Raw genomic sequence first — 22,566 nt, forward strand, 5'->3', positions numbered from 1 at the left:
CTGGGGTAATAAGACATTGAAGGTGCCAGACTCCAATGCTAGACCATGGGTTGAAAAAAATGTGATATATGTCAAACAAATTATTAATAACGGGGTTTTCAAACCCTTATGGCAATTACAGGAGGAATTTGGGATACATGGATCTGGTTACTACACCTATATGCAGTTAAAATTGTGGTGGAGGAGAGTGGAGGAGGCGTCGGGTGATGCCGGGGAGTCCCATCCAATCCTGGAGCATCTCCGGGGATGGTTGGGCCTTAAAATCAAGAGCAAAAAACTCTTACGGCTTCTTCCAGTGAACAATCAGTATAATAACTTGCTGAAAATAAAAGATAAATGGATTGGAGAGGTGGGCATCATTGAGGAAGGTACCTGGAAAAGGCTACGTAGGGATGTGACCAGGGTCCTTGTGGTCCCGGCCCAGCGCCTTGCCCATTTGTTCACACTAAACCGAATATACTACTCCCCGAAAATCCTTTCTAGATTCGGCAGAAGGACCGTTTGCTGTAATAGGTGCGGCATGGAAAAAGACGATGATATATATATGCTATGGTACTGTCCGAGGATTAGGCCTTTCTGGGGAGGGGTATTGGAGGATATAGAAAGGGTCTTCAAGGTCGGTATACCAGACTAACTTCAGACGTGTGTGTTGGGCATATTAGACACCGTAGAATGCAAGAATGTTAGATACCACGTCCTGATTAAATTACTATCAGTGGCTAAGTTTTGCTTGATAACGAAATGGACTGCTAAGGACTACCCGACAAAAGGGATGTGGCAGAGAACCATGAATAACAACATTCTAGCCGAAGGCTTTGCGATTATGTTGGGAGGTGGATCAAGATGGGGAAAAAATAAGGAGAGATTGGAAGTTATGGATTGATGCTAAATTCTGTCGGGAGGAGATATTGATGATGGGAGGAGTAGGAGTTGCTGAATTGCTGATGGGGGGTGGTGAGAGAGAGGCAAGGGATAAATTAAAAAAAAAAAAATATTTTTTCTTCTTTCCTTTATGTTTGTTTATTTGTTCCTTTTTTTTGTTTGCTTTTGATGACATTTTGGGAGGGGGGGGGTTTGGTTGGAATATACTATCTTCTATAACAACCTGTATTGTGTATCATGGGGTTTACAGGTATTCTAACGACACTAATTTCCTTGCATAGTATGTTAAATTTGGTATTTTACAGAATGATATTTATTAAATGATGTGCTCTTTTTGTAAACCCAAATATTGCTGTAATGTAAGGTTTTAAGATGCAAGTTTTTTAGAGATATTACATGGTGAATGAAGATTGTCTAATTTTTTGTAAAATGAAATAAATAAAAAAAAAAAAAAAAAAAAAAAAAGTTCATGTGAAGGTCTTAGATAAAATCCTCCCACAGACAGCCTCAAGTCCAGACTCTACTGGATAGGTTCAGTGTACTGTATCTCGATGGCAAGGTAAAGAGTGGAGTGAGTTCAAGACCCATCTAAACCAAATATTATTAATTGGATAACATTAGATAATTTAGAGACATTGTGTCAGGGGGAGCCTACATAGATGTAGAGACACTTTGTATGGATAGATGATGGCCTTTCCATGTGGCATAGTTCGACACATCTATTAAAAGGATTCCCTACCTCTCCCCTGCCAACATCTCTTAAGAGAGGATTCCCCAGTACACAGCTACTATGCTTGACATCAGAAAAGGACGTGTGCACAACTGTCAGCTGAGATATACTCTGCATCCAAGTTAGTGAGAGCAGAAACTAGTTAATTAAAAAATTTAGAGAAAGTGCAATTTCATGAAACATACAACAAACACTACAAAATAGATAGATTTTATTATTATTATTAGGACTTGTACTTGGGCCTGGTTATTATGAACAAACTATTTTTATTTACAAATATTTACAGATGGTATATAAGCGGAGTCTCTTTTTGACATATTCGGTTCCTCAGCCATGGTGACCAGTCAATAGACAAAAAGGGGATAAATGAGCGTATAAGAACTTGCCTACGGTGTCCTCATGCGTGTGGTCACCTATAGATGGGTCATCTATGTAGATCTTTGGAGGGGGTGCCAGGAATGATACAACCTAATGTATTTGACTGTCTGAAAAGCCAATATAGGTGGAGAAAATAGAAGGTACATGTAGAGTACATAGAATGTGGAACACAGGGAAGAGTGATAGAGGTCTGTATGGGCTCGGTTCTTGCCGACTCGCTGGTCATAAAAAATCCCTATAGTAACCCTGATTAAGGACACAATTCTATCACACCCTGTTAGCCTAGCCTCGGAACTGTGGTCCTATTTAACCACAGCTCCGACCGGAACCTGACCCTGTAATAACTGGCCCTATTAACCCCTTCCCGACATTTGACGTAATAGTACTGCATCGCGGGAGGTGCGTTCCCGCAAAATGCAGTACTATTACGTCAAGCTTCTGGCGCCGGCTCCTGAATGGAGCCGGCGCCAGAAGCTGCGGGTGTCGGCTATATATTATAGCTGACACCCGCCTCTAACACCCGCGATCGGAGATTTCTCCGATCGCGGGTGTTAACCCCTAACACGCCGCGGTCGCGCTGACCGCGGCGTGTTAGAGGCATTTAAAAGGTAATAAAAACTGAATCGGACCCCCCCGCGGCGCTTACCGGGGGGGTCCGCTGCTCCGATCGCAGCCCCGGGACTGCCGGTGCCCGGGGCTGCGAGATCTTGATCCGGAAGCCGGGTCCTGCCTTCTGGCAGGACCCGGCTGTAAGACACTGGGCATGCGCAGCATGCTCAGGGTCTTACATTGCACAGTGCAATACATCTGTATTGCACTGTGTAACCTGTAAAAAAAGCTTGAACAAGTGATCAGAAGATCACTTGTTCAAGCTTAGATGTCAGTCACTGTAAAAAAAGTAAAAATAAATAAATAAAGGTTTTTTACAATAAAAATAAATAATAAAAGAAAGTGAAAGTCCCCCCAAACACCACATTTCCCTTTACACAAGTAATAAAGTATAAAAAACACTAAATCACGAAAAAACCCCACTTATTTGGTATCGCCGCGTCCGTAACAATCTGTACAATAAATCCTAATCATAATTGGACCCGCTCGGTGAACGTGGTAAAAAAAAAAACCCCAAAAACTTGCCAAAAATTTAAACTTTTTATCAAATTGCTTTACAAAAAATGTTCTAAAAAGTGATCCGAAAAAGTTACAAGCACCAAAATGATACCAATAAAAAGAGCAACTTGTCACGCAAAAAATAAGCTTACAACCAGCTCCGTAAACCAAAAAATACTATAATTATGCCGCTATAAACATGGCAATACTAAAACAAATTCAATTTTTTCTATTCTAGTTTTCCTTCAATAAAATTGGACAAATAAAAATAAAACTATATAAATGAGGTATCACCGTAATCGTAGTGATCCGTAGAATAAAGATAATATATTATTGTTATGCTACAATGAACACCCCCCCCAAAAAAATGCTAAAAATCCAAAACAAGAATTGAAGATTTTATTTTCCTCCACACGTAAAAAGTTAATAAAATTGCTTCAATAAGCTAAAAACCCACTAAAATTAAGTTTTTTTTACAGTGCATCTCATCTCGCAAAAAATAAGCCCTTATTTGTCTAAATTGCTTAAAAAATAAATAAAGATTGTATAGCCTATTCCCAACGAGCGTTGTTATAGAACGGTGCGGCGAGTAGTGACTTTCCAACACCGGTCAGGGTAAGACGGCGGCTGTTCACTGATCGGGGTAAGACGGCGGCTGTTCCTCACAGCCATCCATCCTGCCCCATGGACCAGAAGGGTTACGTTCCCCCCACACACCCCCAGTTTATTATCGCTGCTATTGGCTCATCAATTCAGACGAACCAATAGCAGCAAATTTACTTATGACGTCAGTAATACCGGTCACCATGTCTGTAGACACGGTGATCGGGGCAGGGTGGCGGCTGTTCCTGACAGCCACCAATTTTGCCTTGCGGTCCAGAGGGGTTTTGTTGCCCCCCTCTGTCCATGTTTGCCGCTATTGGCTGGTCGATTTGGTCCAGCCAAAAGCAGCAATATTCGTCACAATGGGCATCGCTAAGGTAAATAAGAGCAACACTTGGTGATAATTTCCCTACTAAAACGAAGAAAAGCGCTGGCCGTGCACATTGTTCAGATGATGCTGTACAACTCTTACGTGCTGTTCCAATGTGCAGGTCCTGCCGTATCATTTCTCCGTTTTCAAGAGGAACATATTAGGAAACTAATATTGGGAGAAGAAGGACGGGGCCCCGGTATCTCTGGTTTAGATGTTTCTGTGTTTTGCCAGGACAGCATTTTCCCGGTGAATTCTGCTGCTTCTAATGGTAGGACTCAATAAAGATTCTGTTCCAAAAGAGGAGTTAGGATGGACACTATATACTACTAAGAGACCTGCGACAACTCCAGAGTGACAAAAGTTTAGTTGGTCCCCTGGTATATTCTACCTCCTTATACACTAGACATTCACAATTCACGCCCAACCTATTGTGAATTAATTTCAGTAAAATGAATAATTGTAACAACTGTTATGTCCCGTTGCTCCCTATACCCCTCCATTATTTCATAAGGGGCGCCACATAACAGGCTCTGAACTTTCCAGAAATAATTGAAATTTCCATCTTGGACTCCATTGCACATCATATTTGGAAACCACCTATATGTTCAAAATGCTCATTTCACCACGTGTATTACACTACACCACATATTACACCTTGCTAAATTCCCCAAGGGGTGAACATTCAACAATTAGGGTCACTTTTCGGGTTTTCCTCTGTTTTGGTACCACTACAGCTCTCCAAATGTATCCTGACACATGTGCAGGATTTCTTGCAAATTTGGCCTCTAAAAGACAAACATCCCTCTTTTCCTCTACTGTACCCCCATAAAGCATTTTATATGCACATGTGGGGTACTTCTACACTCGGGAGAAATAGTTTTACACCTTTTTTGGGGTTATTTAATATATTATCCCTTGTGGCTTACATAAATTAGGGGTAAAGTGACATTTATAGGAAAATTTTCACGTTTTTAATGATTAGGGCCTAATTGGATCATTCACCTGTAGGGGCAAATACATATATTACACATTGCAAAATTCTCTAAGAGGTGTGAATTCAAAGATTAGGGTCACTTTTCGGATTCTTCTCTGTTTTATACCACTAGGGTTCTCCAAATGCATGTCAAACATTTCTGTCAAATTTGGCTTCTAAAAGGCAAACATTCCCCTTTCATTTTACTGTGCGCCCATACAACATTTTATATACACATGTGGGGTACTTCTACATTTGAGAGAAATAGGTTTACACATTTTGAGGGGTTATTACATATTTTTATCCCTTGTGGCTATAAAAAATTAGGAGTAAAATGACCTTTATAGGAAAATGTTCACCTTTTATCTATTTAAGTCCTAATTAAATCAAACACCTTTACGGACAAATACACATATTACACCTTGCTAAATTCTCTAAGGGGTGTGCTTTCCAAAATGGTGATACTTGTTGGGGTTCCCCTCTGTTTTGGTACCACTACGGCTCTCTAAATGCATCCTGACACATGTAAAGGATGTCTGTCAAATTTGGCTTCTAAAAGGCCAACGCCCCTCTTTCCCTTCTGAGCTTCACTGCGTACCCATACAACATTTTATTTGCATGTGTGGGGCAATTTTATACTCGGGAGAAATGCTAGTACACATTTTTTGGGGTTGTTTCATCTTTAATGCCTTATGGGATACAAAAATTAGCCGTAAAAGTGACTTTTTTGGGAAAATGTTCACCTTTTTCCTTTTAGGGACCTAATTGAAGCAAACACCTGTAGGGGAAAATACACATATCACACCTTGAATTCTCCAAAGGGTGCACTTTCCAAAATGGTGACACTTGTTGGGGTTCCCCTCTGTTTTGGTACCACTAGGGCTCTCCAAATGCATCCTGACACATGTAAAGGATGATTATCAAATCTGGCTTCTAAAAGGCCAAAGCCCCTCTTTCCCTTCTGAGCCCTACTGTGTACCCATACAACACTTTATATGCAAAAGTGGTGCAGTTCTGTGCTTAGGAGAAATAGTTTTACACATTTATGGGGGTTGTTTCATCTTTTATCCCTTGTGGCTTACAAAAATTTGGGGTAAAAGTAACTTTTTTGAGAAAATTTTCACCTTTTTTCACTTTTGGGGCCTAATTGAATCAAACACCTGTTGGGGAAAATACACAAATTACACGTTGCTAAACTCTCCAAGGGGTGTACTTTCCAAAATGGTGTCTCATGTTGGGGCTTTCCACTGTTTTGGTACCATTATGGCTCTCCAAATGCATCCTGACACATGAAAACTTTTTCAGCCATATTTGCCCTGCAAAAACGAAACAACGCTCTTTCCATTCCAAGTGCCCCCATGTGCCCGTACAGCAGGGTACAGTGACAAAATGGGTATTGGCATACTCAAGAGGAATTGCCCTCAACATTGTAAAATGCATTTTCCTTTTTAACCCATTGTGAAGGTGCAAATTTTAGTGTTCAATGAATCTATAGTGAGATAAAATTACATTTCTCTAATTTCACTTTCATTTATCTTTCACCCTCATGAAACGCTCAAAGGGTTAACAAAATTCCCAAAGGTTGTTTTGAATATTTTGAGGGGTGTAGTTTCTAAAATGGTGTAATTTGTGGGGGTTTTCTGTCAAGTAGGCCTTATAAAGTCACTTCTAACTAAATTGACCCTCCAAAAGTAGGTTTTGATGATTTTCGTGAAAATCTGAAAAATTGCACCTAAAGTTATAAGCCTCTTAGCATCCTAAAAAAAGGAAAATATGTTTGAAAAATGATGCCAAGTTAAAGCAGACATATGGAAAATGTTAGTTATCAAGTTATTTTAGTGATATGACCAACTTTCCAAAAAGCAGAACATTTTGAATTTGGAAAACATTGTTTTTCTCAAAATTTTTGCCAAATTTCCATTTATTTCATAAATAAATACTAAATATATTGATTAAATTTCTCAACCAGCATGAAGTACAATGTGTCACGAAAAAACAATCTCAAAATCAACTGGATATGTTAAAGCTTTCCAAAGTTATAACCACTTAAATAGACACATGTCAGATTTTAAAAAATGGGCCGTGTCAGGAAGGTGAAAAGTGGCTTCAGCGTTAAGGGGTTAAAGAACTATGTTGCAGGTGTAGTCAGGTAACGTTTCCTTGCGTCAAATATTGTCACTGGTAGGAAATAGATCCCGTGTCATAAGGTCATGTCACAGGTATGATGTGTGAATCCCATTCCCGACAAGGCTTGTTTTGCCCTATTGGGCTCATCAGGGGACTGCTGGGTTCATCAACGAACGTCCTATTAGAAGTAAGGCGTTTGTAATATGTTAGCCCTATTAAGCTATACTGCAATTAAAGTATAGTAAGGGGTAGGATAATCTTACCTTATCCCTGTAGAGGGCAGTAAAAGGTAGAGCGTTGTAGCCAGGCAAAGTAGGAGAGGCTGAGGGAGTAAGTGATGAGCTCCTAGTTACAGCCGTGTGGTCCAGTGGGATCTGCTGGCTGCTCATAGTGACGGGGTTTTAAAGTGGGCGCCAAGCTACACAGGCCCGACCACTCCCCCAATAAGCAACGCTCACTAGTATGGGCCAATTAGGGATAATACTCCCAGAGGAGGCCTTGTGGGCGGTGCCGGCGTACGCTATAGGTGCACGATGGCAGGAGAATTGCGGCGAGAGGTCACATATCCTGTGTGCGGCTTGCGCAAGCGCACAACCGGAGTCGCGCCACACGCTTGCGCACGGAGGACCGCCCACGTGTGGGCGGGGCCCAGCAAGTAAACATACATGTGCGGCAGCGGGGAGGGGACCGAAAAGGTAAAGTATATACAACTGCCATACTAAGTATGTCGTGGAAGGCCATTGCGACCAAACCGCATGATGATCTGACCCACAATGATTGCAATGATGCATTGTGGGTACAGATATACAAGAGGTGGGGATTTAAATGCATATTAGTCTCAGTGGCCGAATATGGAGGCACAGCGATAGAGTTATCAGTGGGGGTACACATACAACCTATAGTGCTAATCAGGGTAAGTGTGTACCCAAAGGAAAAAGGGAAGTGTCATCAAAAGAGGACTCAAAACAACCAGCCAATAATTTTGGGGGCGGGGACAGGGAGAAGGTTATCAGAGAAAGCACGCAAAGCTCAGCTGCTCATTGAGACTCAGTGGAGTCTCGGTTTTTAATCTAAAGATCCACCGCGTCTCTTTTAGTCTCAAAAGACGGTCCCAATCTCTGCCTCTGTCAGGTGGTCTTACCAAATCGATGCCTATATAGTATAGACCCGATATGTTTCCATTATGTTCATCGTGAATGTGTCTCGCCAGTGGTTTGTCACGGTTATGTTTAATGTCACCCATGTGTTCGCCAACTCTACGGCGAAAATCACGGAAGGTTTTGCCGATGTACTGTTTCCCACAGCCACAAGTGACCATGTAGATCACCCCTAGGGGCTTACAGTTAATAAAGTGGCTGATATCATAAGCGAGACCTGTGATGGTACTAGTAAACTTTTTGCAACTCTTTACAACCTTAAAGGCAATACAACCGCTACAGCGATAACAACTTATGACATCTTGTCTAAGCCAAGTCTGGTCAGTTTTAGGTCTTATGAAGTGGCTATACACTAACCTATCCCTGATAATCGGACCCCTTCTGAAAGTAATGGTGGGGTGTTCAGTGGTCATGGATATCAAGTCAGGGTCCATTCGTAGTACGTGTTTTTTCAAAATATGGCGTATCGTGTACCACCGTCAAAAGTGCCTACAAGTCTGATAGTCTGTAGCGTGGGTGATTTGGGTTGGGTAAAAAGTAGGGAACAGCGGTTCTGGGATAATGCCCTCTTGTATGCGGACTTAAGGATTGTGTCTGGATATCCCTGTGCTTGGAATCTGGACCAAAGTTCATTAGCTTCTCTAGTGAAGTCACTCAGTGTAGAACAGTTCCTCCGGGCCCTTGGGTACTTCCCAAACGGGATACCTCGTTTGAGGGAGGGGGGGGTTGGGGATGTTAAACTCCCATCTGAGAAGTGAATTTGTTGAGGTGGGTTTCCTGAAGATGGTAGCATCTAATTCACCCCTAGTGTTTTTTTGTATCATAACGTCCAGAAAAGAGATATGTGATGTCTGGATTTCATAGGCGAAGCTCAGATCCATGGTATTATGATTAAGATCATCAATGAGCTGTTTGAACTGGTCAGTAGAGCCTTCTCATGTTAGGAAGATAGGCCCAAAGGCTTGCCATACCGATGTGATTGGGGCCATTTTCTTCTTCACCAAAGACGCAGCAGTGCGCCCACCAGCCCAGGAACAAGTAAGTTGGAGTATGTGGGGGCGCACAAACTGCCCATTGCAGTGCCCCTGAGCTGGTGGTACACTGTGCCGAAGGTGAAGAAGTTGTGCGCAAGTAAAAATTCTAACAGTTTAAGAATATATGCACCATGTTCTTTACATTGATTATCGCTGTGCCTCCATATTCGGCCACTGAGACTAATATGCCTTTAAATCGCCACCTTTTGTATATCTGTAGTCACAATGCATCATTGCAATCATCTTGGGTCACATCACGCGGTTTGGTCACAATGGCCTTCCACGACATACTTAGTAGGGCGCTTGTATATACTTTACCTTTTGGGTCCCCTCCCCGCTGCCTCACATGGACTCCTACTTGCTGGGCCCCGCCCACACGTGGGCAGTCCTCCATGCAACAGTGCGAAAGCGTGTGGCGCGTGCGCACGACAGTCTCGCTGCCGGTTGTGCGCCCCCGCAACCCCTCACACTGGATGTGCGGCCTCTCGCCGCCATTCTCCTGCCGTCGTGCGCCGGCACCGCCCACAAGGCCTCCTCTGGGAGTATTATCCCTGATTGGCCCATACTAGTGGACGTTGCTTATTGGGGGAGTGGTCGGGCCTGTGTAGCTTGGCGCCTACTTTAAAACCCCGGCACTATGAGCAGCCAGCAGATCCCACTGGACCACACGGCTATAACCAGGAGCTCATCAGTTACTCCCTCAGCCTCTCCTAGCTTGCCTGGCTACAACGTTCTACTTTTTACTGCCCTCTACAGGGATAAGGTAAGATTATCCTACCCCTTACTATACTATACTATACCTTACTATAATTACAGTATAGCTTAATAGGGCTAACGTATTACAAACTCCTTACCTCTAATAGGACGTTTGTTGATGAACCCAGCAATTCCCTAGTGAGCCCAATAGGGCAAAACAAGCCTTGTCGGGAATGGGATTCACACATCATACCTGTGACAATATTTGACGCAAGGAAACGTTACCTGACTACACCTGCAACATAGTTCTTTAATAGGGTCAGTTATTACAGGGTCAGGTTCCGGTCGGAGCTGTGGTTAAATAGGACCACAGTTCCGAGGCTAGGCTAACAGGGTGTGATAGAATTGTGTCCTTAATCAGGGTTACTATAAGGATTTCTTATGATCAGCGAGTCGGCAACACCCAAGCCCATACGGACATATATCACTCTTCCCCGTGCTCCACATCCTATGTACTCTACATGTACCTTCTATTTTTTCCACCTATATTGGCTTTTCAGACAGTCAAATACATTAAGGTGCATCATTCCTGGCACCCTCCAAGGAGCTACATAGATGACCCATCTGTGATTCTTGAGACGTAGTAACAAAACCTGGAGGGGAGTCCTTGATACACAAGTTTACCACACACTTGAGGACACCCGAGGCAGGTTCTGATATGGTCATTTATCCTCTTTTGTTATAATCACCTAGTTGTATTTTCCTCGTACACCCCAAGTGATTTTTTTCAGGCCATCCCATTAGACACACTTTGAGGACCCCGCCTTTCTCTTTAGTTCTTTGTATCTTATACTTGGGCCGACTTATTTCTCACCTTTCTGACGTCCCCCTCATAGGTCCTCTTCTTGTTTGCTGTGGGCGGCCAGTGACAGGCCCTTACGTTCTGGGTGTGCACACACTATGTCATCAGCCGTTTTCTGACGACATAGTGTGTGTGCCGCCATCTTGCACAGACCTTTTGCTGCCAACTCAAGTACTATGATGTCAGCAAGAGGCTGATGTCAGTGTGTGCGACTAGCTCGCAAGGACATCAAGAAGAGTACCTTTGGGAACGTCGGAAAGGTCAGTACAGAGTTTGCTTATACACAAAACTATAAAAAAAAAAAAGTATACTCAACTATATGTGGTGTAAAAGATGTTTGAAAGTTTTAGTTACACTTTAATTCCAGGCCAGTCATTGGGTGATTGTGAAACACTGATAAGAGAGCCTCAACAGAAGCTGAATTATCAAGTGATGTGTTATGTAGGCATGTAGGGGGCAAGCTTTAGCTTCCTTTACTTATCCATCTGCTCTCTAAAGGATTTAGAACGGCTTTCATACAGATGGGAATTTCATCACTACAGGGAAGAAAAGGTAGGGCTAGGAGGACACAGAATATTACTCCATTAAAGTAGTCTTAAGTAGGCTTTATTATACCTTCTAACATTCCTTCTAATGTGAAATCACTCGACATTACCGAAAAGAGTGAAGTTTAGCCATTAGGCGTCTTGGACAACATTGAATGCCTTTGCAAAGTCCAAGAAAGCTTTCGACTACAGATTCTTTGTGTAGACATCTGCTAAAAATCAAGCCAAAAAAAAATCTGTTGTACAAACACCAAACAATGCACTTTCTGCCTGTGTGCCGAAAATATCAGTTAGGCCCACCATTGGACATCACATTTGAGAATCAATCACTTTTTGGGCACACAGCAGGATGTAGAAGGAAAGTGCCATTTGGCTTCTCGGTCACAGATTTATGCTAGGGTTGAGAATTAAGTTCTCCTTACAGAGACTGTCAATTAAGGCCACCGTGTAGGTATATGGAGCCTTAATCGAAGTGGAGCCATGGATGCTTCACTAGGGGATTTCTGGGAAAATATGCAACATTTCCTAGGATGGTGTAAGGAAAACCAAACCTCTTTTAGCTACATTGTAAGACAGCTCCAGTGACATCAAGCATGACCTTCAGAAAGCCTCCTGCCATGTTGCAGGATTAAAACCAAACCAGTATATCTATTCCAGAAGAAACAGACTCCGTAGACCGCATTACTGTTTCGACCTGGTTGGGTCTCTTCTGTACAGCGTAGGGAACTTGTTTGTCTGAGTAACAGGCTTGTGACTAGGGTAAGGAAGTAAATTGGCAGACTCCATAAGGAGAACTATTAAGGCCACCCTGTAGACACGTGGAGTCTTATAGCCATGGATGCTCCATTATGCTCCCCTAGTGGAGAATCTATGGGTATAAAACTCCACATGCCTACATGCCACATCATGTCAAAAGGCTCCCTGAAGTTTATGCTCGATATCGAGGGAGCTGCCTTACAAGGTAGCTAAAAGAGGCATGGTTATACTTATCCCATCCTGGAAAACTTATATATAACTTATATTTTCCCAGATTTATGCTAACAACATACAACTTTGGTCATTCTGTGATCCGGTAATGGATTTAATTGAATGACCACAGTGCCAAAGATGGAATTCTGAGCATCAAAGTGATATAGAATGCAAAAAAGCAACACCTAACTGCACCATCATGATGTGTGAATGCAATACACACTTTGCAGTATCCATTATTCATATTTTTTGGTTACGAAAAAGTTCCTTAGGGAGAGATATTTCTAAAAATTACCTGCTCATGCTTTGGTTTAACCGGTTAAGGACCGGACCCTTTCCTGTTTTTTCATGTCCATTTTTCACTCCCCACCTTCAAAAATCTATAACTTTTTTATTTTTACACGTAAAGAGCTGCGTGACGGCTTGTTTTCTGCGTAACAAATTGCACTTCATAATGATGGTATTAAATATTCCATGCCATGTACTCGGAAGCGGGAAAAAAATTCCAAATGCAATGAAAATGGTGAAAAAACGCATTTGCGCCATTTTCTTGTGGGCTTGGATATTATGTCTTTCACTGAGCGCCCCAAATGACATGTCTACTTTATTCTTTGGGTCGGTACGATTAAGGGGATACCAAATTTGTATAGGTTTTATAATGTTTTCATACATTTACAAAAATTAAAACCTCCTGTACAAAAATAATTTTTTTGATTTTGCCAACTTCTGGCGCTAATAACTTTTTTATACTTTGGTGTACGGAGCTGTGGGTGGTGTCATTTTTTGCGAAATTTGATAATATGTTCAATGATATCATTTTTAGGACTGTACGACCTTTTGATCACTTTTTATATATTTTTTTAGATCTTTCAAAATGGCAAAAAAGTGCCATTTTCGACTTTGGGCGCTATTTTCCGTTACGGGGTTAAACGCATTGAAGAAACGTTATCATATTTTGATAGATCGGGCATTTTTGGACGCGTTGATACCTGATGTGTTTATGATTTTTACTGTTTATTTATATTTATGTCAGTTCTAGGGAAAGGGGGGTGATTTGAAATTTTAGGTTTTTTTATTATAATTTTTTTTTTTTTTTAACTTTTTTTTTATTTATACTATTTTTCAGACTCCCTAGGGTACTTTAACCCTAGGTTGTCTGATTGATCCTATCATATACTGCCATACTACAGTATGGCAGTATATGGGGATTTTCTTCCTCATTCATTACAATGTGCTATCAGCACATTGTAATGAAGGGGTTAAAATGAAATAGCCTCGGGTCTTCGGAAGACCCAAGGCTACCATGGAGACGGATCGCCGCCCCCCGATGACGTCTGTTTGAGGCTGCCGGCAGCTTTGCCGGCAGCCCATGCTGTGAAAACACCCGCGATCGGTGCTAGCACCGATCGCGGATGTTACCGGTAAGCCTTTGCTGCAATATGCAGCAAAGACTTACCGGCTATGGAGAGGGCTCAGCCCGTGAGCCCTCTCCATGCAGCGCGACGCGACCGCCGCCGTGAATACACGGCGGGCGGTCGCGAACCGGTTAAGCACTCATATGGGGTATGGATGTATCCAGAAAAAATTATCACCTTCAACTAGAAATTGGCAAAAATAGTAGTTGCTTACCAGTAAGTTGTTTCATGGTGCCATGACAGCACCAACCGACCCTGGGACAGGAAAGCAGAGCATAAAATGAATGCTCCCCCCACTTGCCTCAGTGGTTTACAGAGACTTGAAGAGTGTTTGGTTAGTAAAATGAAATTTTAACTGAAACTACTGAACTAAATTTTATAATTAACTACCGTTTTCTCATTTGCCACAACAGCACCAACCAATAACAGAAAATAACAGAGAACAAACTCAGGGAGGGGGAAAAAAAAAAAGTGAATTAGTCTTACCCGGAATTTCATTTCCTTTAGTCCACCATGACGGCCCCACCTGGAGGATGACCCCCCCTTGACCTCTGTGGGAACAGGAAGTAGAGAAATTAAAAGGCCCCACCCCGGCACCCGCACGCCAGTGTCTACCAAATAACTACACTGGTTTGGATGCAACCAGATTTCTTGCCTCTTACTGTTCAAACAATAAAAGAATAAGATTTCAAATCAAGCAGAAAAATCACATAACCTGGGGGGGGACGACAATATATGGGCCATCATGATGAACTAAAGGAAATGGAATTACCGGTAAGACTAATTCACTTTTTCCCTTACGTCCCCAATGACGGCACCACCTGGAGATATACCAGATGAATTTTTCTTTAGGGAGGGACTACAGCCTGCAATATCTTTCTCCCAAAGGAAAGGTCCATATTATTCGGAATGTCCAGTCTGTAATGTCTAGCAAAATTAAGTGAGGAAGACCAGGTAGCCGCTTAACATATTTTTTCAATTGATGCTCCTCTTCTCTCAGCCCAGCAGGTTGCCATTGCTCTCGTGGAATGAGCTTTTACGATCTCCGGCGAAGCCCTACCTAGAGACTCATAAGCTTCTCTGATGATGGTTTTAATCCATCTGGATAAGGATGCTTTTGATGCCTTTTTCCCTTTGTTCTTCCCTTGATATTGGAGAAGAATGTTAGAGTCTTTTCCCCAGACCTGGAGAGGACTGGTTGGGTACAGCTGAACCGCAGAAGGATAGAAACCTCTTCCAAATTTTTAGGTATATACCTAAAAATTTGGAAGAGGTTTTTTTACTAGATTGTAGATTATCTTCTCAGAAAGTCCTTTTGCCATTAGGAGACTCCTTTCAGGATCCAGGCTGAGAGCTTGCGATGTTGCGGATTTGGATGAAATGGCCCTTGGTAAAGGAGATCTTCCTGATTGGGTAGCATGAAAGGTTCTGCTAGAGCCATTTTCTTCAAGAGCAGAAAACAGCAGAAACCTTCAAGATGACCTTGGACCTGTCTGAATCTTTTGTAAGACTCTTGCTATTATAGGCAGAGGAGGAAAAGCATATGCCAGAGGAGCATCCAACTTGTGACTGAATGCATCCATCCTTGATACAGTCTCTGAATAACAGAGAGAAGAAAAGATCCGCTTTTGTATTTTCCCTGGTGGCAAACAGATCCACTACAGGCATGTCCCACATCCAGGTTAGATGACAGAATACTTACTGGTTGAGACACCATATGTTCTGGTCTAGCTTTTTCCTGCTCAGAATGTCTGCTACCTTGTTGTCCTTTCAGGTGAACCGCTGATAGGGACATGATGTTTAACCCTGCCCAAGAGAATATCTCGCTTGAGAGGTCTATAAGGTCTGGAGATCTTGTACCCCCTGATGTTGTAGGTAGGCTATAGTCGTAGAATTGTCCGATAGAACCTTTACATGTCGACCTACCAACCGATGACTGTCTTTAATGTTTCTAGGACTGCTCTCCGTTCGATAGTTGGAAGACATCCTATGGATAGGAGGAGCCCAAATTCCCTGGAAGAAGGCACCTGCTATGTTCGCACCCCAGCCTTTTTGACTTGCATCTGTTTGTACTATAGACAGAGGCCAGGGATGCCATGGTACACCCCTCTGTAAATGCGCGGGAACGGTCAACCATTCTAGGGATTGCTTGACCGCAGGAGTAATGTTGAGGTTTTTCAAAAGGAATGCTGCATAGTTTGGATTTTGACCTAAAATCACCACTCCATTGTCTTAGTCAAAGATCTTCTTGTCGCAATAGATAAAGCACCCTCTTTCGCTGAAAACCTGACAGACTTTCCAGATGCATCGGCAATAAAGGCAGTTGCAGATTTTAATGTTGGAAGGGTCTCTAACAGGAGCTCTCTAGGGGTGCCTTTCCTAATATGACTTCCCAGTTCTGATAACCAGAAATACATAGTACGGGCTACTGAGGTAGTGGCTACGTTAGCTTTTAGGTTAAGCATAGTAGACTCCTAGACCTTCTTAAGTAAACTGTCAGCTTTCCTATCCATGGGGTATTTTAACTAGATAGGGTCCTCAAAGGGCATATCAGTGAGCTTTATCAGTTTCGTCACCTGGATATCAACCTTGGGAGGGGAATTCCAGAACTTCGTGTTGCCCTCATCAAATTATAAACAATTTCTAAAGTCCTTAGATACAGAAATTCTCCTCTCGGGATCTCTCCACTCTTCCTGAATAAGTTGTTTAAGAGTATGGTTGATAGGGAACACTCTTTCTGGGATCCAAGATGCCAAACAGTTCATCTTGAATAGATTAAGTTTCCTCCACTTCTTCAATTTTTAGGGTATCACGAATAGTTTTAAGCAATTGATCCAAATCAGGTATCTGGATTCCATCTTTGAAGTGGATAGAGAAGTGGAGGGATCCATATCTAAAGAGTCCTTAAAATTAAGAGTTGTCATCAGAGTCAGGGTCTAATTCTGAGGCGCATATTAGGGCTCTTTTGGGCGGGGGACCCGGAAGGCTAATAGAGGCTATGGAGGTGTCCACAGAGGTCTGGACTTCCCCTTTAATGAAGGAGCGTATCTCCTCCATGAATCCTGTTCTCTCTTCCCTCAGAAGGTTATTTAAACAGTCTTTGGACAATGGTCTTTTATAGTCGGGGTTAAGTTTTGCATTGCACATATTGCATTTACGATAGGCAGATCTCTTCCCTTCTTTAGAGGGGTCTTTGATCATTACTTTCTCTTTCGGCTCCTACCAAGAGAGAAAGTGATCGCTTAAATTATAGGGCATATATACATATTTGAAATGGAGCCCCTACCCCTTCAAATCTATAGGACACTCACAGGGGCCGTGGATAGGGGTTCTGATACAGAAGCCTCCATGGAAAAGATCGCGCTAGGAAAGATAGGTGCCTATGGAAGTATCTATAATTCATAGGTTAGAGGGGCTTATTCACATACAGCAGTATAATATAATGCATTATTAAGCACTTTGACACACGACTATAGTGCACGGTAACTCATCCGCGTAGCGGTAGGCGAATCTAGACCTCAGAGTCAAAGTGACTACCTGCGACAGATCTTTAAGATTGGCGCCGCCGAGACCCTAATACGTCACTTCTGGTGCGACCGGAAGACGTCAATTCATATTGCCGGAGCACATGACCGGAGCCACCATGTGTGCTCCTACTTCCGGGTACCCTGGAACTACGCGGAGTCGGGGGTAGAGCCGGCACTACAGCCCCCACTGGAACCAGGGAAGACACGCGTCGTGTCGAGGCCCGGGACTGGCAGGGTAAGGGTCGGACCCGCGCCTGTATCTTCAGCGCTCCCCCCACTGCCCCACCTGGAGGAAGCAAGTGAGGAGAGTCACATCTTTGCTCCCTGCCCTGTGTAGGGACAGGAAGACACTGGAGTGCGGATGCCGGGGTGGGGCCTTTTAACTTCTCGGTTTCCTGTCCCCACAGAGGTCATCCTCCAGGTGGGGGATGGGGGATGTAAGGGAAAGAAGAAAGGACTTTCCAATTGAAAGACAGTTCCCCAGCACACATGCACCCCATAATGTCTAAGGCATTTTTGAATTTGACCCATGAATTGTAGGGCCCACGTGGAAGCAGCCATGGTAGATCAAGAGGATTTAGTCCATTTATTAGCAAACAAGACGAACAGACTGTCTGATTTCCGGAAGGCCGAAGTCCTGTCTAGCTATGCCAGTATGCATCTTCTGACATCCAGCTTGTGTTAAAGTCTTCCCCTGTCCATCTTAGAATTGCTGCAGAATGCCGGAAGAATCACTTCCTGGGATTGATGTAATTTAAAAACTACTTCTGTCAGAAATGCCGCATCAGTCCTTAGGATAACTGTCCTTGCAGGTATAGGGCCTTGGAAAACAGAGCTACCATAACCGCAACCAGGAGCACTGCTTTTAAAGTCAAAAACATCTTCGAATGGATTTTAATCCATGGGTGCTCTGCCAATCTGAAATTAAGGAAGGCGCTAAGCACCACCACCTGCATCTTCAAAGTGGCCAGTTCGACCTTTACCCAGTCCCTCCTGCAGAAAGCTACAGAACTAATGGAAGCATTGGTTGATCTACTTCTAACAGAGCTTTGTCTGCAAACTCAAGGTCTTCCAAATTCTAGCATAAATCCCATTCAGTGAAACTGTTTCCTGCTCATCAGGAACACAGAGAGGACCGAGTCTGGGATCCCCGTAAGCTTAAAAAATAGCCACAGGACTTTAGATAAAAGTTTTTTACGCTGGGATGTCTTATTGGGTCTTGATTGAATAGGTTCTCAGTCTTGGGGAGCACCCAGGGGTCTGATGCAACATGGAAAACCTGGCCCTCCAGAGCTAAAATAGGACTATTAGGATGACAGTGGCCCGGTCTTCCATGATCTTCCCAGCCTCCCTACCCTATTTCTGGGAGAAAACATCTACTGCTGACTGTTCTCTCAGGTAGTGAACAGATCGATTTCTGGGTAACCCCATGGGTTGACTTTTTTTTCATGAGACTATTGGATTTAAGGCCTACTCTCCCAGTCTTAGCGGATGGCGAATGAGGAAGTCGGCTATCTCTTTGTCCCTTCCACTGATATGGACTGCCACTATGGAGGACAGACGGGTCTCTGCAAGGCAAAAGATCTGGCTAGCTAGCATCATAAGCTAAGAATTTCTTATACCCCCTGATTGTTTATGTATGCTAATGCCGCTGTGTTGTCTAAGAGGACCTTCAAGTCTGCACCAGCCACCATAGGAACTACAGACTAAAGCACTCAGGACTGCCAACAGTTTCCCGAAATTGGAAGACCTGTCTCTGGTGACTTGAAACACTAACTCTCTTAGATTGGCCACCCAACCACTGTGGACGTTACGATTACATTTTACTGGAACCATGGATGCCCCTCTGTAAGACCCTGATGCTCTTCTGAAACTAGGATGGGCTGAACTTTAGAGGAAGGGGAGCCATTTCACTGACTGGGGATTGTAAGGGTCTTGAGTAAAATTGTACCCAAAAGACAGCTGGTATGGCAGTCATCAAACCCATGAAGGACATGCCCTGATGGAGGTAGACTACTAGAAGGTTCCTGAACTGATGAACAGTTCCCGAAACCTTCTCTACCTTCTCGAATGGGAGAAAGGACCTTCTGCATGGGGAATCTAACAGGATGCCCAGAAATACCCTATGTTGCAAGGGAACAGGGAAGATTTTTCTTGAATTATTAACCACCTAAAACAGTCTGAGCATTAACTGCCTCACTGACTCACTAACCAGCAGGAAGTCACTGAAGTATGTAAAGAACAACCCTTGCTCCAGTCTTATTTGGTCCACCACCTCAGACATGATTTTTGTGAACACCCATAGGCTACATTCACACACATGTATGGGGGACGTATATACGGCCGACGTATATACGGCCGATATACGTCTCCCATACACTTCTATGGGCTCACAGCCCTGTACCGTACCGCTCCGTAGCCCGGGAAAACATGTCCTATCTTTTCCCGTGATACGGCGCCGTGCGCTGTATCTTCCTATGGAGAGGGGCGGGGGTGAGCAGCGCTCATCCCCTGCTCCTCTCCGCCGATGTATGCCCGCTCTACCACGGTATGGCGGGCATACATCGTGTGAATGTAGCCTTAGTGCCATGGCGTCCCTGAAGGGCATTGCCTTGAACCAAAACTGATAATTGACGCCTGCAACCTGAATGACTACTTTTAAAAATTGTGTTGATGGTGGATTGGGACACCGTAATTGGCATCCGTCATAAAACAGGCGGGAAAGTATATTGACTGTAGACCTTAAAGCGGTATTCCAGGAATCTGCTTAATTGATATACAAATGGGTCATTAAAATATAAGCTAATACGTAATTTATTTAAAATTGTGCTCCCTTCAGCAGAAAATGCTGTTGACATAGACTAATGAAGAATTAAAATGCTACTGTCATTTTAATCAGTCCGCAGAGAAGACACAGGACAGAAGATGACCGCAGGTCACATGTCAATTACAAATACACAAAGAAAAAAAAAGGAAGTATGCTATGAGACCCAAAAGTAAAAAGTAAAACGAATTTTATTTGTACCACCATAGTACACCACAACACAGAAGTAGTAAAAACATTTAAAAGTGTGGACTACACAAAGAGACCTGGCATATGATAAAGCCGGTCAACCTGCCCAACACCAGCTCCCCCCAATGAGCAAAGCCTCTCCTGACCAGGTAAATGACGAAAAATGAAACAGGTGGAAATACTAGAATATGGTAGAAACCAAACAGAGGTTGATCCAAATTGTAAAGCAGTAAATCAAAATAAGATCATATAACTCTCTGTAAAGCACTATAAGGGATCAGAAAGGGATCTACCTGTGGTGGTGAAAATACAGACCAAGGAGAGACTGGGGCACGAGACCCCATGCGTATCGCCACCCAACTGAGGAAGCCAGTGCCTTCTGGGTTTTCCTTAGGGAATTACAGACTTCCTAACTATGTTACGAAAGGAGTCCATTAATGCTGCCGACTCCTGGGCCCTAATCTTCCCCAAACAAGACTCACATGTAAGCTTTTGATAGTTTGAGGGTCTAGCCTCACACCCTACACATTCCCTATTGCAGGTGTTACAGGTGGCTTTCCTTGGGACATCCTCCTCCTAAAATACTTCAAGGGGAACCCATTATCCCAGAAAAAAGGTGCCAAAACAAACTCACCACCTTAGGTCGTTCATACCGGGATAGCCATTCGCTGAGGAGTCTCAGGGTGTTATTCCTAAGATTTTCCGCACCAGCACTGTGAGGATCTGCAATTTACAAACCTGGAGATCTGGATGGCACTGCATCAAGGGGAAACCAGATGCAGTTTTTATCCAGCAGTTGCCCCCCCCCCCCATGTGATGTTAACTCCCTCCTGGCAGCGGCATTAACTATCCACCAAGGCCTGCCAAGAGGAACCTTTTGACGGCGGCCTCTGATGCTGCCCACGTGCCTACCAGGGGACATGAATTCCAGTTGAGTCATCCCTGCGCCTGGCCAAGCAGAGATCCGGATTGTGGGAAGGATTCTTACTGCCACTTTACAGCCACCATAAGCCCAGCCCGCAACACCGCTGCTGATCAGTCCGTACATATCCGTCTCAGAACCCCAGACCCCAGGTTCTGAACAGGGAACTCCCCTGGCGCTGGCACCTTCCGCTTCCGTCAGCGGTGAGCATCTCCTTCGCCCTACTAGCACTCAGGTCACCCTTCAGGAAAGGAAACCACTGAGGATGGTGGTGGGTGGGGGGCAGACCTGCACTCGGTTGGCGCAGTCGTGGTGAAAGAGAAAAAGTGTTGTAATTTGTCTTTTAATTTAATGAAAAATAGGACTTAATTTTATTAAAATTAACTCCTTTTTGCAGCCCAATATTATGATACACATGTGGTGAAACAATGCTCATTTTAACCCTTAAAGAATTCCTTGTGTGGTCATGTGGTGTAGTTTGCAAAACTATCAACGAGTGTTGTGGGACTGTGTGGTTATGTGGAGGAGTTTCCAGTGTTGTGGGACTTCACAGGCTCCCTAGGATGTTTCCTGCAGGGCTAGGGAGTGAGTCGAAGTGATAAAATGACTCCACAAACATAATAAAAATGTAAAAATGTTTTTGAAGTTACCTATAAAAGGAAGCCTACCAAGAGGAATCTACCATCAGAGGTAGATCTGCTTGCCTCTTGACAATTTAATAATCCTAGAACCTAACTTGTCAAAAAGTTAATTTTACTAATATGTAGTGAATTGCAGAGGCTATTGGAGCGTTGAGTAACCCCAGCTCCCACTGCCCAGCCAGGCTAGTACACACCACAGTAGCCTCTGTGGTTCATTTACATATTCCTAAAATAAAAATTTATTTTAGGTTAGGTTCAAGGATTATTTAATTACAGATTAGGGCAGAGGAAGGCGGGAGGAATCTACCATCAAATCTACTTTTGACGGTAGATTCCTTATGGTAGGTTTCCATTAAATGTCTGCTCTATTCTTGATCTAAGGATGTAGGCCGGGGTGTGCAACATTTTTGGTCCAAGGGACAAATTGTCAAACTGCAGAGCTTTAAGGGGCTGCAGTACTCTAGATGCACCAAAAACCACAACACAAAATGCCAACACAGAAATTATAAATGCCACAGTATAGCAATAAATAACACCCCAGCAACCAAACACTACATTCAGAGCAGACAAATATAGTGCAGACCCCAGAGCATATAATAGTAGTACTGGAGG

General features: G+C 43.3%; 1 protein-coding gene across 14 annotated transcripts in view; it reads right to left on the minus strand.

Annotated features, from left to right (window-relative positions):
• NCOA3 (nuclear receptor coactivator 3) overlaps positions 1-22,566 on the minus strand; it is a 393,748-nt gene that overhangs the window by 319,893 nt on the left and 51,289 nt on the right. The gene's annotated exons all lie outside the window — the stretch shown is intronic.

Source organism: Engystomops pustulosus, chromosome 6 (genome assembly GCF_040894005.1).
Source record: "Engystomops pustulosus chromosome 6, aEngPut4.maternal, whole genome shotgun sequence".
Lineage (NCBI taxonomy): Eukaryota > Metazoa > Chordata > Amphibia > Anura > Leptodactylidae > Engystomops > Engystomops pustulosus.